Below are 18398 nucleotides of genomic sequence, written 5' to 3'. Positions count from 1 at the left end.
AAGTGAGTAACATTTCATATCTCTATCATACTTGGAAATGAAAGAAAAATCAATTGTGGAATTCTATCCTAAAAATACAACAAACCAAGTTCTATAGAAGTGCATAGAAAGCAAAAAAGGTCTTTATTGTGATCAAGAAGCATCGGCCTCAAAATATATGTTAACTCTTGTGAAAACCATTTTGAATCGGCCATTTTGTTGAGTACATTTGGAAGTATAAAAAATCCGAGTACGTTCGAAATGAATTTATTGAGAAAAGTTCTAAAATAATTTATATATATTATATTTAATTTTTGCATTAAAAAGATTGTAAAAATAAGTACGAAACCAAAATATGCCAATTATATTAAAAAACGTTTTTTAATTAAAAAAAATTGGAGCGTATTTTTTTTTTTTTTTTGGTTAAAAAAGGATATAAAGATAAAATCTTTTAGCTTGAACGTTTACCATGTAAATTGCTTAAAATTTGGTAGATAGATTAAGAAAGATATTATCTAGTTCCCGAGATAAAAATCAGATGTATTTTTATCCACTCTTAATATATTAGAGTTTCTATGATAAATAAAATGAAATTTTCAATTTTTTTCACATAATGAAGATTTCAAATAACTATAAAATATTTCTGAATGAATGGATTACTTATTCTGTCGTTGAGAAACTGCAGACAATATAAAGAAAATACTATACCAAATTTGAAAAATACATATGACTTAAATTTTAATTTCTGAGGTTCTTCGTAAGAAAATTCTATCAAACATTAAAATTTAAGAAAATGGCGTTTAAATATTCAAAATAGCACTCAAACGCATATAAATGCAGATATAAAAATCAATGCAATTTCCAGAAAAATGGACTTCGAAATAAGAATCAAACAGTTTTGCAAAGAAAACCGTTCAGATATTAAGAATATTAAATAAAAAATTCATATTTTTGAAAAAAAATGGACTTTTCAACTTACTCACCTTCCTTAATTTATAGGAAGGACTGTCAAGAAAGATAATATAGCTAAATTATAATTTTTTTTAAACGGAAATACATTTCTAGTATTTGTGTTTTGGAATTTCTTAAAAAACAAAAACGTTAGTTTCTAAAAAAACTCGCGAGTTTGTAAATTTTTAAATAAAATATATTGCGTACTTAATTATGAACATATATTGCATAATAGTTTATTATTATAAATTTCAGCAAAATTTATAAATTCATGGTTGGGATGATTCAAACAGACAAACCTACTAAAGTGTTTTCAATAGTTACATTAAAAAAGATCTTTTGTTTGACTCAACATTCAGCCTCATTACCAGTCATCTACAAAAATTAATAGAACTTAAAATATATATTTTAGTTATCTACTTAAAAATACAGGCTAGCTTTTTCGATGGGGAAATAGCATCTACAGGGAGCCAGAAAAAAAGTATGTCTAGGCTGCCAGAAATTTAATTAATGGACGGAAAAAAATCATAACCTTTATTCCTTAATGAAGGTAATTATGAATAAACGGAGTGTTGTTCCTTAAACTGGCCGAAACCTGAACGATGTAGGGAATCTTTCATCAAATTAATGACCTTGCAAGACACCCTGGCTTAATCATTTTGATGTTTCTTTATTCATTCAATTCAATGCCCAGCTTTTTTACGTGTTCTTATAATCTTAGTTATGAGTCTATCTCGAGTATAAATATTCCGAAAAATATTAACTTATATAATAAATTCAAAAATATTATTACTAATAAAGACAACAATATATTTAATCAGATATCTTTAAGACGAAAATAAATTGCATGCAGTAGATATGGTATTATTTTTTTCTGAATGTGAATTGTGCTTGTTTTTATAATTCCTCCTTTCGCTAACAGATTATGTGTTAAATTTTAAATCACCCTGCGATGGTTAATGCTTTGCTGCATAAACATCGATTCAGATTTTATGAAAAATGAAAACGTTCAAAATAAGCCAGTGAAAGATATGAATAAAGTATTAATGACCTTGAAGTCTGAGTGGTTAATGCCTTAGTTATCTTAATTAATGACTTGGTTTTCTTAGTTGACGTAATTTTCTTGGATAATGACTAGCACATCTATATTTCAAGATTTATCATTTAATCTAAAATAATGTTAAGATTTATCAAAGTCAGAAACAAAATGTTTGCATGAAATGGCGTCACTGTAGCAGCTGTAATACTCATGCATCAAGCGTTATTCCATATGCCATGTAACATCAACATGTCTTACATTGTACTGTAACGGGACATCTACTTGCTCCTGCAAATTACTCCTTCTGCTCCGAAATAGAATAACACGCCACTTTCAGTTTTGAACTCTTGTAATACTCATAAATCAACCGTAATTGCAGATGTCATATAGCTTTTAACTTCACTGTTTTGTAAAAGAATGCCCTTTTTCTCCTGCAAGTTGCTCAGTCAATTGTAAAATAAAATTACTATACCACGTTAAATATATTGTAGGCGCAACATTAACTTATCAATTGTAACTCCACATATCACATGACATTTAACTTCATATCTTCTTACACTCTATTGTGACGGAGCGTCCATTTTCTCAAGCAAGATGCTGTCAGTTCAAAATAAAACTACTTTGTCACGTTTAGAATGCAGTCGAAACAGCATTCACATGACAATCGTAACTGCACGTCCTTTTGTAGGACAGGTAACAGTTTTCACCGGTAAGATACTCAATCAGTTACTTAATACAACTTTCACAGGACATTTGTCGTTGCACTACTTGAAAAGAGATTGTTTCAACTGATTTTCTTTAATTGATATTGCCACTAGTAAAACCAGTAAGTCTAAAAAGGAAACATCTTTTAGTTATTATGAAGTAATAACTATATGGTGTGGTATAATGGAAATTGTTTTAAGTAACGAGCAAAAGAAATAAAAATAAAATATCCATATCCTAGTCTTTTATCCTTTCTTTATCTCTTTTATAATCATATATATTAAATTGGAAAAAAGTATATCTCAATAAAATAATTTCGATATAAATAACAATTTAACTCGAATTGTTCTTGATAATAATTTTAACATATATATAAACAGTTAGCAACAAAAGAGAGATTAAATAAAAATATCATTATTTTGGTCTTATAACGAAACCAAATAGCAGGAAATTTAAATCGTAAACAGAATCTGTAAATATTAATTAAAAGTCCAGAAAGACACGGAAAAACAATCATGGGAAGTAAGAATAGAGCTTTAATTTCATAAACCTTTATCTCATGTTTTCTACGTGATAAACTGTAATTCGAATCGGAATAACAAGAAGTGTTTACGGGATTAACTTGCCATTAAAACCAACTATTTTTCCACATAATAATAAGGTACATCAACGAGAAATATTTAATTAAATAAACGTCATTTAATTTATTCCCTTTGTTAACTTCCCTTAATTTATTCACTTTAGAATTTTTTTTTCTAATATGGATGTACGTATCTCTCGCATATGTCATTTAATTCGAAAAACTACAAATTAGTTTCCGTTTCTTCCATTTCAGGCGCATTCATTTCTCAATCCATTAAAATGTTTAAAGTAATCCTTCTTTATTGTAATCAGTTGAAACTAATGTATTAAAAAAAATGAATATTCCTTGAAAAAACTAAAATGTCTCGCTTTTAATAATTCAAATCTCTCGATTATCATAAACAAGCTTGAATCAATAAACATCTGATAACAAAATATTTTAGTTTTCTGTCTTTATAATATTAATAGGTGGATTTGGCTTCATTATACTTTCAAAGCAACCAAAACTTATCTCCCCCGAGTATCTGCTAAATTTTTTAATATACAAAAAAGCAGATTAATTTAAAACTACGGTATCGATGATATTTTTGACACTTTTATGTAATTAGATTTCTTTCATGCTTGTAGGTATTGAATTTAGTAATCATTTTTCCCCTTTCTTCTTGAAATGGAATGATTGAAAATAAATTTTTATTTAGAATTTAATTAGTAGTTAATCATTAATTTAATCAAATTTTGTTTTCCCTAATGATGGTGATGTGCTGGTTGTGAATTTGAAAAGCACTAAATCTCAAAACTAAAAGGAAGAAAATTATTTTAAAAAGTTAATTCAGCTTTATTAAACTAAAAAAATTGCGTTCTTTTGAAAACGTTTTTAGTTTAAATTTTTAAACGTAATAAAATTTTAATATTCTCACAATATACATTGATGCATTCATTTTTTTTAATTGAATCTGCCTTCCATGGAAAAATTGTGACACTTTTTAAAATTCCATAAAATTATATAATCAATAATAAAATCCGTTTTTAATTATAACCAGCACCCACGTGCCCACAAATAAACTATTTAACATTTTCACTGGCCGCTGAGTTAAGCCGCGTTTACATAAATATTACAGCTACAAATTAAAAAATAAAACAAAGTTCTTTTTAAGTTCATAATTTTAAAATGTAAAGACATTTTGAAATTACAACACTGAATTAAAAATAGTTAACTTCTTAAAAGATTTATTTATTTATTTTGTCAATCGGATTAGATAGCATTTTATATTTTTGCATGTGTTTTTCTATTGATTCCACTAAAAAGTACCACAGTATTTGAAGTATTTGTGGATTTTGAGCAATTTTTGATCGAACTATAGTATCTCTTAATGATTTGATATTTGCTTTTAAGTTCAAAAAGAGATAATTTGATGCACGTATGACACATAGGTACGGCGATTAAAGCGTTCAATTTTTTTTAAAAAATGCGATGTCAAACTCACAATATTAATACTTGAAATAAATCCAGTATAAAAGATTTTATAAAAAGGAATGCGGTTATTCATCTACTTATAAAAGATATTCCGGCACATAAAAAAGTCGCTTTAACTCGAAATCCTTTACAATAGAAAATAAAACAATTTTTTTATAGATTTGCGTCGCTCTGGAAGGGGAGGAGCAATGAGAGTACATGGCTAAGAAACTTTCGGATGAGTAAGCGGATTCTCTCTTCCATTGAGGGTATAGATAATGGTGAAGCGCCCATATTGGCCATATCCATACCTCTTAAAGGAGTGCTTACAGTTGACTTTAATATTGAAATTACTATTACCTTCGGACGGTCATTTAGATGTACTGGATAGCTTCAAACTAGAACAAGATGATTTTGTATGAATTTTATTGATTTCCAAAAATATTTATATTGAAACTCAAATGTGCACAAATAAAAATGAGGATATACCTATCTCCAAGGATTGCATTCTTTAAAGTGATTTCTCTTAACACATATGTCTAGAACTATCATGATTTATTACACTTCGTGTACCAAGTAATTCTGTTTGAATATATATACTTTTAAAAAAATCAAAGTTATTAAATTCGGAAAAGAATTAATCGTAAAATTTCATGAAATCTAAAGTTAGCACATGATTTTTACTCGTCTAAATTATTTTGATTCGAAACATTTACGATTATGACTTACAATTTATAAGCAATTTGTTTATATTTGGATTTGTAATTGCTTACTAAACTAGCAAACTATTAGATTTAATTCTTTTAAAAACTTATTTATTTCACTTGTTTCATGTTTATAATGATAAAATACTGTAATCGATTTTCCTCTCATTTTCTTGCCGTATTGTAACTATACATCCTGGCGTTTCTCGATAACAATACAACTTTTTTAAAATTTTCGGAATATAAGAATAAGATCATCATCAATTTAAATTGATTTTGATTCCTTGCCAGTGCTACTATCTGGTAGTATGTTTGAGAAACAACAATTTTTATGATTAAAATACAGTAGAAAATATTTTTTTAAATGTAATTTGCTATACAGCACGTCAAAAGTAGTGGTTTTGAAAAATATTTTTAGTTAAATTCTTTAGTTTCCGGTAAGTTATGAAGACGAGGACTCCATTCTCCAGATTTAAACAATTACTTTTCAGGTCAGTTATGAGGATGAGGATATATGTATGCTACTTTTGCTTATTATTTCCGTCTCCAGGTTTTAACAAATGAAAAGGAAGGTAAAATTATGAATTGCTTATAAGTAGAGGAAAAGGAGATGAAGCATAAAATATTAAATATTGCTTCAGATTATAAACGCAGGTGACATAATGCAATTTCAAACACTTTTTATTAAAAGCTTTATCGCATGTTTTTAACTGTTTGCCACATTTTTCTTTTCATTAGTATCGAGCGAAAATAATAAAGCTTTCCCAATGTAAATATTTATGTTCTGTTGCTCAATACAGTTATGTTTTAGATATGGAAAATATTTTAAACTTTAATAACCATTTCTTTAGTTTCTACTTCATTCTTTCAGTTCAAACAAATTTCTCTTGGGATAACTTGAGAAATTATTGCTTAAAATACTATTTGACAGAAATTATAGAATAAGACCTGAAAATAGTGGTCTGAGGAATAAAGTTTGTAGAAATAGTAGAAAATAAATAGAAAGATCCTAACACCAGGATTTAAATTTTCATCTACCAATACTTGAACTATAATTTAAAATCGAAATATCTGATATTTTAAATATTAAACTAAAACTAACAACATCTATTATTCCATAGGCAATATTTACCAACTAGAATTTTAAAAAATTTATTCTAGTTTTCTTAAAAGGCAACAGAGAAGTATATAAGTTTTATGTTTATTCTGGAGCGCTATACAAAGTTTAAAACGAACGTTATTTTCTGAAGGGATGGGAATAAAACCTTGAAAACAATTTTATTCAGTAAATATTTACAGAGTTTTTATTTTGAATGGAAGAACTTTCTTAAATAATCAAAAGTTCTAGGTTAGAATATAAATCCCAAATGTAATAACATTGAGAGAAATTTCTCTTATCAGTATTTCCTAGAGTTATTTGCATTTTGCTTATTTAAATTTTTACTTCATTTCTATTTCCTAAAATTCATCTTATTTCATTGTCTATATTTCGACAAATGCATGGCTACGAAAAATCTTAGGAAAAAATATTGTTAACATTCCCTCGTCGATTGTAACACTAGGAAATTTCCAATAAGTATTTCAATCTAGTACATTTCCAATATTAATATTTCTGTTAAAATACCAAGATATTTCATTGGATTCTGGATTTCTTTTTAATCGTTTCAAAGAAAATGGGCTGAGTCTGCATAAAAAATAATATCTGTTACACTGCAACTCAACTTTTACTCCATAGATTATGAGCTACCAGATTAATTACTAGGGAATAAAAGGACTATCATCTATTTCTCAATATGACTTTGCTCACTCTTTCCATTTAAACGCAATGATTCCATTAAATACATTATGCGAATACTAATTATAGATGTAGATGCCACTTTATATAAAAATACGCAACCAAGTTTCATTCCATTATATTATATTGAGCCATGATGAGTTGGATTATATTATATTGAGCCATGATGAGTTGGATTATATTATATTGATCATGATCAGAGGGGCATGGGTTTGATACCGGCTTCCACTAAAAATGAAATTAACCTAGTAAAGTTTAAACTCGTCAGTGTCAAGATTAAACAGAGGTTCAATCATTCCTGTGAAGGTGTACAGTGTATGTGTGTAAATTAAATGCCATCATCATCATTATCTGATCACGCTTTAAAATTCTCACCATACCTCCTATCTCACGTACTAACACAACATTTATCAAACTAATCAGACATGCAAGTGAAATTGCTGGTAATATTCATCGTTTGTATTTTTTCCTTGAAGCAATTAAAGTTGAAAGAAATTTTTAAGAAAATATCTGGAATTCAGTAAAACATTGCATTAGAAATCATACATTCGTAAGCTGAACCTACAAATACTTTTTTTTAGTTTCACTTAAAGTGAAGTCTTGAAATTTATTAAGAAACGACAGACATTAAAATCAACAGCTACTTTCTATTTCATTGTTTTTTTTTTCCTGCTTTCAGCTTGGTGTTCACAAGCTTTTACTTTCATTGAGATTCATTTCCATAAGTCGAAAATGCTGCATTTATTACCTTACAGGAAAGGGCTTACAATGATCGGATGTATCTGCCAAGTTATTCATTTACCACTCAGAGCGAAAGTCTCATATCAGAAATCTTTTCGGCGAAATAAAATTTATTAGGGATTATAGTACATTTGTCCGCGCAAACAAGTCTCAATTAAACCTACAATGCTTTATACATTTGTCCTTTTATCTATCTAGTCATATCTATAATATTTAGAGTACCCATACTATCCATTAAGAGATCAAAGTAAATGGAAGTCTGTTGAAAGTGCATGTCGAAGCTTTCACTTTTCTGATTGAGAATATAAAGACATCTTTGTTACCATGTTTAGAATACGGGATGATTGCTGGACTTGACAGTTATTCCCTTCAGTAGAATCGAACGTAATTAACGATTGAAAGCTAATTACTTCAGGGTCTAAGCGAAGATCAAAAACCCTTCACTTACACATTCACTGAATTTACCTTTAATGCAAAATGGATGAATTCATGCAATCTATGATCATATTACTTTCTAGTTTTTGGTGATTTAATTGATATCAAGTAACAAGATGAATTCTGAAAAGTCTGTTAAAGAGAGATTCTCAGAAAAAATAGTGATAAAGAAGTGTTTCAAAATTTAAGGTATTTTCTTTTCCATTTTCATGTTATTCAACTTATTTTTGCCAAAGACGGGAGTAAGGATTTTTTTACATCTGATTGTAATCTTCTTAAACAACTATCTTAATACTAAAAGATATGAAAACACTTATTTTATGCTATTCAAGATGAATATTTTTTCTGGAAAGTACCTTTATAAAATATAAAATACGAAGATGGAAATAAAAACTATTTTTGTAATCCTTACCTTTTCCTTCATATATTTTGCTATTACTTTAGATCTGCAAAGTATTAAGAAATATTTCAAAATTTATAGCTTTGTCTTTCCTTTTCTTCCTGTTATTTAAATTATCTTTCTCAAAGACTGAAGTAAGGATTTTTTCGACAGCTGATTGTTATGTTTTTTAACAGTTCTTTTATGTTCTTAACTGTATCTTACAGCGAAAAGTGAGGAAAATACTTTTATTTTATGCTATTTCAGTTTAAGAATGTATTTTCTGGAAAGTACCTTTACAAAACAGTAAAATATGAAGATGGAAACAAAAACTGTGCCTTCCTGTCTGACATTTTACTATTACTTCAGATCTGCAATTTACAGTGATCATTTTTGCATCAATAAACACGTTTAGCTTTTCCTATTTCCTGTTTGTAAAGAAATTTTGTAATCAATGTTTCAGTCATTTCCTTATGTTCTAAATGACTGAAATTTTGTATGGTTTGAACCCTGTATTCAATAACACTATACTATTTTAATATTTTGAAAACAAAAATTATCAACTTGTTATTCATTGAATTAAATTATGCTTCCGTACCACTAAAATTGAGAAAAAATTAATTTCAAGATTCTATAACATTTATAATAATGCATTATCAATTCAAGATTAAAAATAAATCCTAAAAAAATAATTTCTGCCGGTTAGTACCTAAATAAAAGTGTACCTTTAAAAGCTTATAAAATAAATTTTTCTTATTGGTAAGTAATATTGTCTAAACTTACTTACAGATGGAATTTATTTTGGTGTGACATCAACTTTTGCTCCCGAACTTAAATTTTACTTTTCCACTGTTGAAGTAGGAAATGATCAGCTTTTGGAAGTGAATAGTTAAAATATTACTTCATATTTGCATCTCTTTCAAATACAGGGAAATTAAATTTCAAAACAAAAATACTCTTTTGATTTTAAATGAAAAAAGTTTCCAGTTGGGAAATAGGATCTTGGATTGAAGCATTTCTTTAATTTACGCCTTTTAGTTTCTAAACAAATTGATCAACATTTGCAAATCTGAAAGTAAAGGCATTTCTCAAAATAATTCAACTACCAAATTTCCATAAATATATCCTCATTTAAATCATATTGCAAAATTATTAACATTCATTGACTCATAATGAGTTATATTTTAAGTGGGAAAATATTAATATTAAACTTAAATTTGAAATATAGATTTTTTTTATTGTAATAATCTTTGTAAAATTCTAACCTTTGATTCCATTTTTGAAACACTCGTATGGAAATTCTCGTTGAAATCTTTAAATAAATTATTTTTAAGTCCTTTATTTCCTAAGATTGGTTCTCATTGGTAAACAAAAGCATTTCTTATTAAAAAATTGATAGTGTTAGTTCGATTGTCTTTATATTTTTTTCAAATAACCTTTCATTCAAAAATAAACGTAAAGAATCCCCCCAGTCTAGTTGATACATATGAGAGGATTGGAATGATCCGGTCATCACCACAAATAATCTCCTACTCGGTGGTCGACACCAAATAGTCCCATTAGAAGCGGCCCATTTACCTACCCCTCAAACAGCGGTACGTACCGTCACAAACGATGGGCTAAAGGAGCAACAAAAAAATTGTTGCACTCATCAGGAAAGTGAGATCAAATCATTAAATAAAAAGTTTATCGAGACCATATATAAAGAAAAAAGAAACATTTTTTTTAAAGTTTATCACTTTGTTTGTACGATTTATTTATTGAGAACTGCGAACTTGAATATACTTCTTGTGATATAGCTCCGTACGAAGTTTGCATTTCAACATTTGACTGCATTGAATTTTTAATGTATATCAATTGACACATCAACGCATTGATTATTAACTACAAGCATGCTATTTAACTTGAGATTCAATTCAGTTACATTTATCACACTTCTTACATTTTTCAACTTCCTTATTTTCGTTTGTCTGTTCAATATATCTTCATATTGCCTTTACCAGACAAAAAGTCTTTTGTCCAGACAACAAATGTTAAATTATGTTGATACATTAAAAAAGGATAGCTTGAATTCAAGGTTCTTAACCTCTGGATATACAATAATGGCATTTCAATGACATTACTTAGTAATTGGTTATGCAAGGTCAATTGAGGAATTATTTACAATATAACAATTAATTAATAAATCAAAAGAAGAAAAACAGAATTTACATGAATGAATTTTGGCAAATTCGGTTCATCGCTAAGTTAGTGGTAAAGCTAAAATGATTTCCTAGACATGCAGAGATGGTGAAATTGCTTACCATTTCTTGGAAGTAATGGATCGTATACTTCAATTTCTTTAAATGCGATGTTTTAGCTTTTGTTGATTTTTTCCAAGAACCGTGTTGAAGGTTTCTTATGAAAATCTTGCAAGGTTGCGACATTCAGATCTTTTCCTATGCCTTTGTCCCTAATAAAATAAAGATCACATGTAATAGAAGATAATGAGAAATTATAAAACATGTCCGCTATTTTGAAACATAATTTAATGCATAGTAGTTAGAAAGAAAATGAAAACGAACAAGTAATGTAACTAGCATGCAATTTAATCCAAATTAATTCCTACATATTTAAGTATAGGCAGACTTTCAATAGTTAAAACCATGAAGGACAACAAATGTATATGGTCGTGAAAAAGTTCATTTATTATACCGAATTTTAAAAAAAAATAAAGTAAGTAAATAGATTGAATTTGATATTGATATATCACATTTTCTTTTTTTCAAACTAGGCCGACGTCAATTTTTTTTTCTTAATATACAATAAAGCACATTACTCTAGACATACAACTTTGTTTTTGAATATCAAAAATACAAGTTTTAATAATTGGATATATCGATAATTAGGACAGTAAGCGGTAATTGGTAATTATTGTTCCTTCACTACACCACCAGTTTGTGAAATTCAACGCAACCTCCCATTTCCGAACTTCCAAGGACAATGCAAATGCATGAAATCTTAAGAAGAGAACAATTCTGCTTAACGGAATGCTTATTTGAAACAGCAAAGCCATAAAATGTAAGCTTCGCTATCAGTCTCGAAGTTTCATGAAATATAAATTTACTAAGTGCCTTTTCTTCCGTATAGTTTATTTGGGTTTAAAAGATTTACGAAGATCCTTGAAAATTATGAACATTCATCATCGATTCGTTTCCAAAAATGCATTTTTGACTAATGATCATTTTGGTCCAACTTGTTATTTTAAGTAAGTTATGAGGTGAAGATAAATGTATTGCGCTTATATTTTTTCTGGTTTTTAAGCAATACTTGCAGTTGAGAAATTTAGGGTTTACTTTTAGAAGGAAAAATGAGAAAAAAACAAGGAAACTCATCTCCTTTCTTTTCTACAATCATGAGTGCGGATCTGACAATAAATATTGATGATGTTTATCTTCGCTTCGGTTTATTTTTCTTTATGCCGTGGTTTCTATAATGGAAAAGTGAAATCTATAAAAACTTTCTTACATGGAAATTTGTTATTGTGTCGCTGAAACTTTGATATTATACCGAAAATAAATTATTTTTACTTTGACTTTGCTTTACAAAACATTTAACAATTTTCTGCCCTTCTACAAAACATCAACCCAATTTCTTTATTTTTGTTGTTGTTGAAGTACAGTTATTTGGAAGAACCTTGGAAGCTCACTATATTTAAAATATTTTTTTTTCGAGAAAAACAATCAATAGAAGTATAAAAAACAATTGTTATAATTTTTTACTAAATAGATAGCATATTAAGAGTGGAAATTTGAAAGGTAGAAGTTTTAGGCGATACAATATATGTATTTGCTAGCAATATTTTTAGATTTTCACTAAAAGAGTTTCAATAAATTCAGAAGCTGTAGAATACTCTAAACACCACCAGTTTTATTGATGACTTGCATGAAGCGGTCTTTTTGCGATAGGAAATTTATGTTAATTTAGTTATAAAATTTAGTTGCTTCTTTGAAATCAGATTACTTGTGCATTTCTATTCAGTGATGAAGGATCAATCAGAATGCAATCTTTCCCATATCTTTCCGTTTAATCAGAATGCGTTGTGTATTGATATGTGGGCATCAGTAAGGCGTATTTTTACCCCACGAAGATTTAATATGAATCATAAAATGTCCCCTTGTAAATAAATGTAAAAGTATATCTACTATGAAATTGGTCCGAAGGCATCTGGAATAGGCTAAAGACTAAGATCCCAATTTTTAAGTAATTAATTGGTAAATTTTTGAAATTTCCATTTCAGGGTATCACTTTCCATCTTACAAGAATTTTTTCCTAAAATAATTACAGTAGCGGTGAAACTCTTAATAATTCTTATTAATCGATTCAAAATTAAAAGCCATTTGAAAGAAATTCGATCATGTGAATGTGAGTTGATTATGAACCGAAGTTTGAGCCGTTTCTGATTTAATTAACAGCTGATGGGAAATAAACATAGTCAAATTCATTAGAATGTTAAATGTTTTTATTGCATCATTTTATTTAAATTGACCGTTTTCATGTTAGTAAATTTCATGCCTAAAATGTTGAAATTTTGTAATAAATTTTGACTCATTTCCTGCAAGACTAGAATTTTGAATAGCTGTGCATTTACAACAGAATGCAATGATTTAATATTTTCAGATTTTTATTATTTGTAAGACTCTTAGTTAAAAATTTTTATTTCAAACCAAAATGTTTGAGTTGTTCAGGCGATTTTCTTCCCTAAATATAACATAACGCCATCCTGTGCCCCCGGTAACACCTAGTTATCTAACCAGTTGGATGAGCACAAGATGGAAGGTGAAGGGAAAAAAAAAAGAGGATAAAAGAAAGAAATAGACGACAAACCATCCAGGTATATCCACAGAGAATCCCATCGGTGTCAAATCTTACACGACCGTATTTAATGTTTTGGCGAAGTTATAACTAAATGGTGGAAACAAAAATACACAAAAACAAATTGTGACAGTGCGTTGAGAACTTAAAGAGAAGAGATTACTAATTGAAAAGGAAAAGATTGATAAATACATTGCAAAAAACATCAATATGGCATGTATAAACATATAAACAAACATTGTAGAATCAGAAATCTGTAGTGTCCGTCTGGGTCCTGTGGTTTTTATTTTCTTAGTGGAAATGTGGTTCGTTGGTTCTGTAGAGTATTATACTTTTGAGGGAATATTTTCGGCTGATTTTGACAATTGGAATTTTGGTCTTAGCTATTGTGTGGTCTTAAAGAGGTCTTGGTATTTATGAATGTGATTTACTATGTAGTGGATCTTGCCGCGTGAAAGGGTATTCGATGCAACTCTCTCGTAACTTTCTTCCTCGAGACTTGCTTCTGACTTTCTGATGTGCCATGAAAGAGTAAGCAGTCGGCGGATTAGTGAATTGGGGATCCTATCTCCCCACAGTGGAAGCAGGGAAAGTTGGTCAGATGGAATCTGTGTAGGTATGTCGGGAATGGGCCATGTCCAGTGAAGAAAAGGACATCCGTTCTGTTCCAGTTGGCCGCGTAGAGAGAAACTTTCGGTATTATGGTGAATGTGGACCGGCCTGTTTCGCCCTTTTCTCATTCCTTTTGCCTTTTGTCATCATCTCGGTTTGGTGAATATTCTTCAAATCACATCTTTGAAGCTTTACTACATTCCGATCTTGATTAGTACTCACCGCTGTTTCGGCTGGTTTGTCCACCGATTCACTCCAGTCAGAGTCTACATGTGCCTTGATCCATGAAATTTTAATGTGGGTTACAAGAAGAAGGGAGAATGTATCGCTTACTAATTGGCTGTTGGATTTTGGAAAACTTGAGATTTCTATACTTGCTTTATAATCGACATAAATAATGATTGGATCTGATGAAGGGAGAGAGGTTGCATATTTGACTGCTCTATTGAGTGCTAGCGTTCTTCCCTCAACAGCTGTAAATGATTTTAGATGTTTTGACAAAAACAAAAATCATTTGTAAAAGACAAAAAATAATTACTAGCTCCTGAGAAGAAAAATTGTTTTTAAAGCAAGAAAGGGTAAAATATCATAAATATTAAACTTATTTTTAAAAATCAAGAAAATTATGAGCAATAAAATATTATCTTTAGGAATTGAGAATGAAGAAAATTTGATTACATTTTTATTTTAAAAAATTGAAGATTAAAAAATGATTATGAATTCCAGAATACATTAAAGCTCAAAATACTTAAAATTATAAATAGAGCTTTTTGTGAGAATCCCGCCTTTATCAGTATATTAGACAGACGAAAACAATTTTTAATTAAAAATGTAGACAAAAAAGAGAAATTCGAAAAAAACAATACGATTAGAAAACCAAAGCATAATAAATATCATGAGCATTCATTAAAACTAAATCATGAAAGTGAAAATAATTCTTATTCATTGAGACCATTTGTATAGATTCTTGACTCTTATCTGATGTTTCTTAATTCCGGATTTGGAATAAATTATTTTCCGGTCCTTAATTACTAATAAATGTATTTTTTAAAAGATTGCATTTCTATTTAATTATATATTTTTTAATAATTCAATAAGAACTATACAAATATTTCGTTTAGTCTCATCAGGTTTGTTTTATCATCCCAAAATTTATTAAAAAACACGTTTTATCATTTATAAAATTATTTACCTGTTATAATATGTTGGAGATTAACTGTTCGGAATAAAATAGTAAAAAGTGTTTTTATTTAAAAAATTAACACTTACAAAATTAATATAAAATTTCTTAAAAGATATTTTCATTTGACAAAGAAAATAAATTTTTAGATGTAAGTGCAAATGATAGTATTAAGTTTAGTCCTTTTAATAAGAAAACTTTTGAAAACGATTCATCTCGTTTTCAACAATATGAGTGGCTCATAACACTTTATTTAACATCTTATAAAAACGGAGTACCATAGCCCTCTTCAAAATTCAATACTAATAGCAAATGTCAATGCCAGTTACTTGCCTTGCATCATGTAATTCTCATATTCGAAAATTGCTCTCGAAATTGAATCCTAACAAACAATTTCTCCGCAAAGCACTTTCAGTGAAAGAATGAATGCCCAACACAATTGTCATTATCTCATTATTATCACCTACTATATTCAGTAAGCACACTCTGTCTATTTGAGATCAAAGTAAATGAAAGTCAGCTGAACGTGTCTCGAAGCATTCTGATCTCTGGTACAAAGACGTCCTGTACGAAACTGTACTACCATGTTTAGAATGCGGGATAATTATCAGGTTTGACGGTTATTCTCATCGGCAGGGTCGAGCGTAATTAACGATGGAAAACTAATTACTTCATCATCCGGACGAAGAACAAGAGACCTTTCACTTGCATTCGTTAATTTTGTTTTTGATATAGAACAGATGGTATCATAAATGCCTCCTTTCGTAGTACTTTCGAGACAGTGGTGAATAAATTGGATTACATATCAAATATCGAGATGAATTCTGAAATATTTTGTTGAAAGAGTAACTATCTTAGAGAATCGTTCAGAGAATATTTCTGTTAAGGAGGATTATTAATTCTTTCTGTTCTTATTAAGAATGTCTTAATCGATAGTGTAAATAGAGATATAACGAAAACTGATTGTTCTATTACGAGATCACTATCTTAATAGGATCACCCTGAACAGGGCACTTGTTTTAAAGTATTTAATATGAAAAGTCTGTACATAGAAAACATATTTTATCCATTGGAAATGGAATTAAAGTTATCTTGACTTTTCTTGCTTTTTCTACGTAATATTTAGCTACCTTTTTCAATCAATAAATTTCCTTCTCTCACTTTCATATTAATAAGTATTCACGTTCTTCTTTGAAATTGAATGACATAAGAGTGGTAGATTATTTTTCAGAGTCATTTTTAATCTTAAATGTATAAATTATATACTATTTAAAAGAAAAAGAGAGCCACACGAGTAATAGAACATTAGATTTATGATCAAACATTTTCTGATTTCCAAATAAATATAAATCTGCAAAGCATTCAAGTGTGGCACGTGGCTTTTTAGAAATATTTTATAGAACATCTCTGCACTATAATAGAAACTGTGCGTCCTCTGTATCTGACCTGATTCCATCGCCCCCAAAGGCATCGTGTAGCTTGAAATTGAGGTGCAGTTTACAAATCGAATAATAATTATTAATTTAAACCAACATAACTATTTTATTTAAGTTTCCAAAGAAAAACAATCAAAACATTAAATTTTCCAATTCAAAATATATTGGAGCATTTTTCAATTGTTTAGATATTTACATTAACATTATTATTTGATACATGATTTTTTTTTCTTTTCGTTATTTGTGAATGTTTAAAAAATTTTCAACTTTATTCTAATCTGCATTGTTCATAAAATAGCAAAATATGATAATATCTGCCTTTGGTGTATCTAATGGGGATGCATTCTAATGAATTTATGAATTAAATACAAAACTAAACCAGAGTATTTAGCAACCTAAGGGATTTTGTAATCGAGAAATATGAACAACGTTAGCGCATAGATAGAGCATAAATATTATGCTGAATGTCATTTTCCATAAAGTTGAAGAAGCACTTCATGGTTTCAAGAATGATCAACCGTGATTTTCCGAAAGATTGACCTTCTAACTAGTTCGATGCCACTCCATGACACTCCGGTTATGGGGTATCCTAAAAATTAAAATCTGCTGTCATGAACCTGCATCTGCTCCAGAATTGAAAGAAAATATTCGTGACTATATTTTCCGTATTCCATATTTTGCTGAGAAAGCATAGTTTTAAACTAGCGCACATTGTTCAAATTAAAGAAATAAAGAGCTAAATGGTGAATATACATATAGATATATTACCACCAGTGGGGCATTTCTTGTTCTGTTTTGTATTTAATATATAACAGATGCAGATCTGAATTATCAATGTTGCAAAGTTTTATTTATTTGCATATATAAAAAGCAATCCAGATACTACCGAATTAACAAAATGATTCCTCACTTTCCTCGCTTCTTTACATTGATGTTCCCCTATTAAGTTTTTTATTCTTCTATTCCTTTGTGCTCGTACTGCATTTGATTAAAGTAGAATATCGCTTCCATCCCAATCACATTCATTCTCCAAAAAGCAAATTCCATTAGTTCTCTAGCCCCGCAGCTCCCGCGGTTTCCATAACGTCCTCTCTGCCAGAAGAATTGTGTCATTTAAGAGATATTTCATTGTTATACGATTCTGTCATTACACAAATTCATTGTTAGTTACTTTCGAACTACATATAGCAGTTATTACTTCCATTCTTTATTTTTAATACCAGACATATTTTCTCTTCTTATTTCAAATATTCGCATGAATTCTTTTTTTTATTATTATTTCTGTGGATCATTTGGTAAAAGACGAAGGGAAGAGGGTACATTTTCTGATAAACTTGTAGTTAAGAACGATTAAGACAGAAAAAACGTAGGAAGATATTTTTAATATCACTCCTGTTTTCTTTCAAAAAGCAGCCTTTTCTGAGGTTTGTACATCTAATTCTTTTCAAACTCTTTATTTAATTTTACATATCCTTTTGTTTTGGTACTATGCAGTCTTTTTAAATTTTGTTATAATATTTTTGTTTTCCGTAGTTTCAAAGTTTCTCTAATTT

The 18398-nt window shown here is 28.9% G+C and overlaps 1 long non-coding RNA gene across 2 annotated transcripts in view; it reads right to left on the bottom strand.

Moving 5' to 3' along the window:
- Positions 1-18398, bottom strand: part of LOC129958105 (uncharacterized) — a 111705-nt gene that overhangs the window by 52015 nt on the left and 41292 nt on the right. The window contains exons 2-3 of one of the 2 annotated variants that reach the window (XR_008783147.1): positions 11067-11215; positions 2675-2801 (exon numbers count right to left, since the gene is read on the bottom strand). This is a non-coding gene — a long non-coding RNA (uncharacterized LOC129958105). Of the gene's footprint in view, positions 1-2674; positions 2802-11066; positions 11216-18398 lie in introns of those variants that run through there. The other variant, XR_008783148.1, reaches the window with a different exon arrangement.

The sequence above is a fragment of the Argiope bruennichi genome, chromosome X1 (assembly GCF_947563725.1).
Source record: "Argiope bruennichi chromosome X1, qqArgBrue1.1, whole genome shotgun sequence".
Lineage (NCBI taxonomy): Eukaryota > Metazoa > Arthropoda > Arachnida > Araneae > Araneidae > Argiope > Argiope bruennichi.
This window is presented reverse-complemented; position numbering and strand designations above follow the sequence as displayed.